The sequence below is a fragment of the Helobdella robusta genome (genome assembly GCF_000326865.2).
Source record: "Helobdella robusta unplaced genomic scaffold HELROscaffold_39, whole genome shotgun sequence".
Taxonomy (NCBI): domain Eukaryota; kingdom Metazoa; phylum Annelida; class Clitellata; order Rhynchobdellida; family Glossiphoniidae; genus Helobdella; species Helobdella robusta.
In genome coordinates, this window is record NW_008704865.1 from 1,026,100 (window position 1) to 1,033,688 (window position 7,589).

A 7,589-nucleotide genomic window follows, 5' to 3' on the forward strand; every position below is an offset into this window, starting at 1 on the left:
GTAGTAGCAGTAGTAGTAGTAGCAGCAGCAGCAGTAGTAGTAACGGTCGTAGTTGTAGTATGAATGTGTGTGTGTGTTTGCGACTGCACCTTTTTGTTTTTTTTTATTTGCAAATGAGTTAGTTTGCAATGTTTTATCATTAAGATTTTTATTTAATGTACTTGTGTGTGTGTGTGTGTGTATGTGTTTTTGTTGTTCTGTTTTGGTTTTACTGTCTTAATTTTGATAAAAAAATTATTTTTCTTTATATTAAAAATTAAAACAAATGTGCATTCCACAACACTCAATAGCTTTTTTCATGTCATGTCATATGACATTTAATAAAAAAAATCTGTTGACGCGTCATTCAAATCAGCTGAATAAACATCTGAAGTAAAATACAAAAATAAGCACACTATCTAAGCAATAACAACTACAAACACATAAACATCAGCATTAACAAACAATCATAAACAAACAACAGCAAAAACATCCTAAACAACAACAACAACATCAATATAAACATGATTGACAACATCACAAACAGCAACATCCTAAACAACAACAACAACAACATCATAAACTAAACCACATAAACAACATCCTAAACAACAACAACAACAACATCATAAACTAAACCACATAAACAACATCCTAAACAATAACAAAAGCATAAACAACAACAAAAACAACAACAACAACTGCATGGACACAAACGACCCTTTAGAACTGGTATCACACAATCAATCAGACTATCGGAGAACGTTGAATGGAAGTAAAGATACAAATAAAACTTTCTCTCTCTCTTTCTTTCTCTCTCTCTTTCTTTCTTTCTCAATCTCTCTCATTTTTTTTACCTTTTTCAATCACTCTATCTTTTCATTTTAAAAATTAACAACTACGATTCCAAGTTTCTTACACGTATATGTGCAAATTCTAAAAACCTTTGGAATTCATGAACTGCTGATGTTGCTCACATTTAAGTGACAAAAAACAACAACAAAAATCTAAAACAAGATCATCAATGAAAACAACAGCTACTACTACTACTACTATTACGATCGTAGCTACTACAACTTCTACTATTATTACGTCAGCTACAACTAAAACTACTACTACTACTACTACTTCTACTACTACTACTACTACTACTACTACAGCTTTTACTACTACATTTACTACTGCTACTACTACTACTACTACTGCTGCTACTACTACTGCTGTGGACACTACAGCTACCACAGTTTTAAAGAAGTTAATAATATACAAGCATTGAGAGGGATAAACAGCATGGCAGTTTTAAGTCATTTTTATGTCCGCTACTTAACGTCCCCTGGTCTGGGTAGAGGAATAATTTTAAATGATTGAAAAGATATAAATAACATTATAATATCTTATAAATAAACCTAGCTAGTGTGTGTTTGTGTGTTTGAATGCGCGCGCGCGTGTGTGAAAGTGTGTTTGTGTACGTGTATGTATGCGCGCGTGTGTGTGTGTGTGTGTGTGTGTGTGCGTATGGCATATTTATTAAATTTACTTTCTTAATTTATGCCACACAAATTTTAAAAGTTTAAAATATGAATTTCAAACCCCCAAACGACTCAATCAGCCTGACCTACACACAGGGCAAATAATATCTGGTGCTCATTTGATCATGTATAAATTTCCCGTTACAAAACAGTGTAACTATACAATAAAATACAATACAATACAATACAATACGATACGATACAATACAATACCACACAATAAAATAAAATACAATACATTATAATACAAAACAATACTACACAACACAATTCAGGACAACGCAATTCAACGTAATACATTACAATACGATAGAATACAATACAATACAATATAATACAACACAATACAAAACAATATAATATAATACAATACAATACAATACAACACCACACATTAAAATAAAATACAATACAATAAAATACAAAACATTACTACACAACACAATTCAGGACAACGCAATACAATACATTACAATACAATACAACACAACCGAACATAGTGCAATACAATACATTACATTACTAATACAATACAATATAATACAATACAATACAACACAACACAATACAATACAATACCAAACGGTACCGCATCGCCTACATTAAATACGTCTATAAAGATGGCTTCTGTGTTTATTTATAAGTGAGTAATAAAACAGCGGGTATTATAGTACGCTAAGAAGATATGTATGAGAATCTTGTATGTGTGCGTGTGCATGCGTGTATTTGTGTGTATGCATGGTGTATGCAATACATCTCTCCTATTTCTTTCTCCTCTATCTCTCTTTCTCTCTCTCTCGCTCTCTTTCTTTATGTGTGTTGTGTGTGTGTGTGTGTGTGTGTGTGTGTGTGTGTGTGTGGATGAAATGTTTGTTAGTTAGCAAGATCCCACAGATTATCTATGCCAGTTCAATTATTCACACAGCGTTTTTAATGATCTTTTTCCGCTTGCTTCCTTTGCCTATGTTTGTTTGTTCGTTTATACGTCTGCGTGTTTGTATGTTTGTGTGTTTGTGTGTGTATTTGTTTGGATGTTTTGTGTGTGTGTGTTTGTATATGTATTTGTATTTCTGCGTCTTTGTACGCCTGTGTATGTGTTTGTATGCGTACGTGCTTCGTTGTTTATATGCCGTTCAATTGTTTGAAAACATTTTTGAGTGAGGCTTGAATTTAAATTTCAACAAATAAAAAAATTAATATTTTTAAAGTTAAAATATAAAAAATGATTTATGGGGTTTTCTCTGTTTAAGAAATAAATTTGAAAAATTTATTTGTAAAAAAGATGAGAAAATATTATTTTTGCAATTTTTTGTTGCAGAAATAGATTATTTTCTTTGAAAAATGTTTAATTAAGACTATAGATTTTATAAAATTGAAAAAAATATGCATAGGTGTCACTGTCTTCAGTTTATTCATTTTAAGAAAAAATTTTTTTCAAGTTAATAAAATTTTTTCTAAATTGTGAAAATGATTTCATCTCTGTATTCATCATTTTAATCATGGTCCTCCTTCTCTTCCTAAACATCATCATCATCATCATCATCGTCGTCGTCGTCATCACCTCCACTAACATCATAATTGATTTTCTGGCTTCCTCGATATTTGTCTCGTTTCATTATGCTATCGCAATCAACATTCTCATCGTCGTCCTCGTCATTGCCATTGTTTTCTTCATCGATATCTTGACATTCCCACCTTCATCATCATTCTCATCATCATCCTCATCATCATCCTCATCATCATCATCGACGTCATCAGTCACCAACAAAAACATCTACAAGAAGCACACTGAGACACCGACCGACATTCACCACAACCACAACAGAAGCCAAAGCAGCAGCCACAGCAGCAGCCAACAAAAATATCTACAAGAAGCACACTCAGACACCGACCAACATTCACCCCAACCACAACAGAAGCCACAGCAGCAGCCGCAGCAACTACATGGATGCACGCAAGGCTCATGAAAAGCGAGCGACCTGGTGATATAAAGTAAGTCTCCATATTACATAAGATGCAATCAGTTCACTGGAAGCAGTGAGGATTTCTCGAACGATGTTTATTTGATTGCCAGATGACCGGGCCTGCGAAATGAGATGCTGCCTCTCCCTAAAACACGCACAAAAACACATGCACACACATAACTCAAACTCGCACTTATGTGTATAATATATAGTTATAATACATGTATGCACGCGCACAGAAACAAATATAATTATATAGGCAAGCACATCAATAATGATAATAAATTGCGTTGTAAAATTATTAATCCATAGTATAATCACAAAAAAATTGTTTAAAAATTGCTTCTAAAATTTACAACTTCAACTAAGGATTAATAATTTTACAATGAAAATTATTATTAGCATTCTTTTTATTATTGTTAGTATTGTGCTATTTTTCTCCTTCTTCTTCTTCTTCCTATTATTATTATCATTATTATTACTGTTTTGGCGGGAGAAGAAGACATCGTGTTTAATTCGAATAATTGTTCATATGGGTGTATTTACTTAGGCAGGCAATTTGCTTGATGCTCTCGTCACCCATTGTCGAAACTGTCTGGTTGTCTGATCTATCTGTCTGTCTGTCTGTCTCTAGTTGATTGTCTGTTTGACTGTTTGGTTGATTGTCTGGTTGTCTGTCTATGTTTGTTGGATTTTTTGTTTGTCGGTGAACGTCAAAATGTCAGATGATACCGAAATGAGTGAAAGCACAGAGATAATTATGAAATTTTTTAAAAATAGTTTGATTAAATGATAATTTTTATGATGTTGATGATAAAAAGCGATTATCATTGTGGTATCTATCTTGTTTTGATTGGAAAAAATTAAAAAAGTGATGACGACGATGATAGCACACAGGATTTGGTTGAGAGGAGGCTAATTAAACTGAGCATAATGATGATGAAGAAGATGGTGGCAGTTTCAAAATGATGATGAAGGTGATGGGGGTTGGAGGAATGATCAAAAGAAGAGTTGGGCTGGTGGCGTTTTTGATAGTTTTGACAACCATTGTGACAATTTTTAACACCAATCCCAAATCTTCACAACAGTTTGCTACCAAAACAACAACATTTTTTACGCTAGTTACTAAAGCTCTTTTCTTTTTACTACTACTGCTACTACTATTTCTGTTACTAATACTACTGCCGCAGCTGCTCCTACCACAACTGCTACCTCTATTACATTTATTACTAATACTCTTTTTACTAACTCTACAACTTCTATTGATAAGTAGTATTATATTAAATACAGTCACTACAGCAACTGATATTATTACAAATTCGAATGATAGTATTTCTACCAACAGTACTATCATTACTTTCGTTACTAGCGTTAATAATAATACCAGCTTTGCTACTTTTTATACTATAAATATTGTTAGTTAGTAACTTTTTACTGCGTTTGTGATCAAATACTACCAGCAGTTTTATTCTCAATACTGTTTAAAAAACTGACAAGATATTTTAACATCATTTTCTAACAACAACCAATAACATAACCTGTAACAAAAACAGTTGCAGCAACTCAAAAAAAAAACAAAGTAGCCATGTGACCGCCATTCTAACCAGCTTTCGTTATAAACCTCCTTGGTTAATACTCGCCATACATTAACAATGTTGCGATAGCGCAGAACCATCATACGCTAACGACTCAAACGCTCAAGCTTGCTGGCATACGTGCGTATGCCAACATGCATGCGAGCACTCCAACAACATAGCCTATACGTTTATGGCTATAAGTTTGTATAATTGGGTAAAATTATTTTGTATCATTAGCATACACACGTGTATGTAGTACGTGAAGTTGTACACATGTGCAGGTGCACATGTATGTAGCAGCATACATGTGCATTTAAAATAGACCAAATAGTCATATATAGCAAATAAAGACACAATAAAAACGCCAATAACTTGTTTACTCGATATACATCAGTGCAAATATGTTTATACAGAGTTCGCCCGCGACTCAAATTGATACTTTTATTTACATTCGTGCGTGATGCTGCATTGAAAAAATTAACACCGCTCTGATCAAAATCGCAACAAAACAAAGCAATTGAATCAAGCGCACATGTCTCCCATATGAAGTTCACCAATGCCAAAAAACTTTTGCACGAATATAGACAAACAACACACATAAATGCAGGTACCAAGGCATATCGAGATACCACACGCGCATTTGCAGATACAAGAAGAAATACGCACACACACACACACACACACACACACACACACACACACACACACATACACACACTGACATCAATGATTCAACCAGAGGAAATGAAAGTAAGAAAGAGAGCAGGCAGGCAAGCAGAGTCCCAGCAAGATTATATGGGGGGTAGTAAAATGTAAGCAGACGTGTTCAATTATTTCTGCTCCAAAGGACTGGATGATCCAGCCATCCTTGCCTTTCTAGCAATCTCTTTTTAATGTTCCTCTATTTCCATTTGCTTTCATATGTGCTGCTGTTGTTGTTGTTTGTGGCTGTTGTTGTTGCTGCTGTTTGTGGCTGGTGCTGCTGCTGCTGGAATTGTTGTTGTTGTTTGTGCTGTTGTGCTTTTCCGATTTATTCGTTGGTTTCAGTTTGCCCTTAAAATAGTTTTGGTCTGATTAATTGAGAAAATGAGTAGCTACAGTTGTGGGTGCATGCAAAAAGGAGCTGCTTGATCTATCAGGGTTGTCATCTGATTTTAAAAAAGTAACTATTTATTTTAATTAATCTAAAATTCATTCCTTTAAAATCGGAAATGATTTAAAAAATGTTTTTCAAGTTAGCACTGACGCAGTTACAGATGCCTGTTACAGATAATCACCCCACGCATTAATTTTTCGTATAAGTTAGTTTGAATTCAAAAATTGTTGTTATATTCTTAGAAGACAAAAAAGGTTATTTAATTAATTTTCAATTTTCAACTTTCTAAACATTCAAATTATTTTTCAATTTCAAGAAATTAGATTGATTTTTTTTCCCTAACAGTATTAGTAGTAGTAGTTGAAGTAATATTAGCAAGGGTAAAAGTTGCGCTTTTAAAAAAGAATTATTTGTTGCAGATAGGTGGCTGCTTGGTGGGCAATTTGTTTCAATAAAATCAGACCCCACTCGCTCGACGACAAGTTATCCTGTTTGTGTAATTGCCAAATCAGTAGATAGAGAGATCGCTGTAAAAAAAACAAGTAAAGGAATGCAAAAAAGGAAGAATTTTTGTGAAAAATTTTCCAAGGAGCGAGAGAGAAAAAACGTCAGAAAATGAGGAAAAAATGATGAAAATTTGTTCGTGGAAAGAAAGTAGAAAGAAGGTGGCTGGCAAATAAGAAAGGTGGCAAGATAGATGGATGCTGGTGCAGGGAGTGTGCAGGGCTGTAGGGATGCGAAACAAAGTAATCGAAAAATAAGGAAAGTAAATTATGATTATAATTTGTATTATCGTTATTATTATTAATGTTATTATTATTATTTTTGTTTTGTCTTTTCTCATCCTTTATTTCATTGCAGAGTGTTCGCCCTAGCTGATTTACTGAAATATAAATTTAAAATAAACCAACGTAAAAAAAATGAAAATTAATTGAATTAGTTTCAACGTGAAAAAGCGAAAAGTAAACAATAAAAAGGAAGAGTTGGAAAAATTAAGTAGAAAAAAATATAGAAAGAGAAAGAGGGAGAGAGAAATTGAAACGAAGATTTGTTGGGCTAGGCAGATGTTTATGGTCTTATTCTTTCATTCCGTTGTTTTGTGTTGTTGTTGGTGGTGGTGTTGTTTGTATTGTTGTTGCTGGTAGTGTTTCTTTGTGTTGTTTTTCTGTTCCCTATAGTTGTTCGGTTGTTTATGTTTCTGTTGTCACGTTGTTGTTGTTGTTTTATATTTTAGCTTTTTTAATATTGTTTTTTTTAGTATGTGTTGTTGTGTTCTGGTTTATCTGGTTTGTGCATTTGTATGTATAACTGTGAAACTGTAATGATTGTTTTAAAACATTCATACGGAACTGAACAAAACATACATGCACACATACTGTTATTTAGACATACATATATAAATGCAGACAGACAGGCACACAGACGCACACACACACACACACAC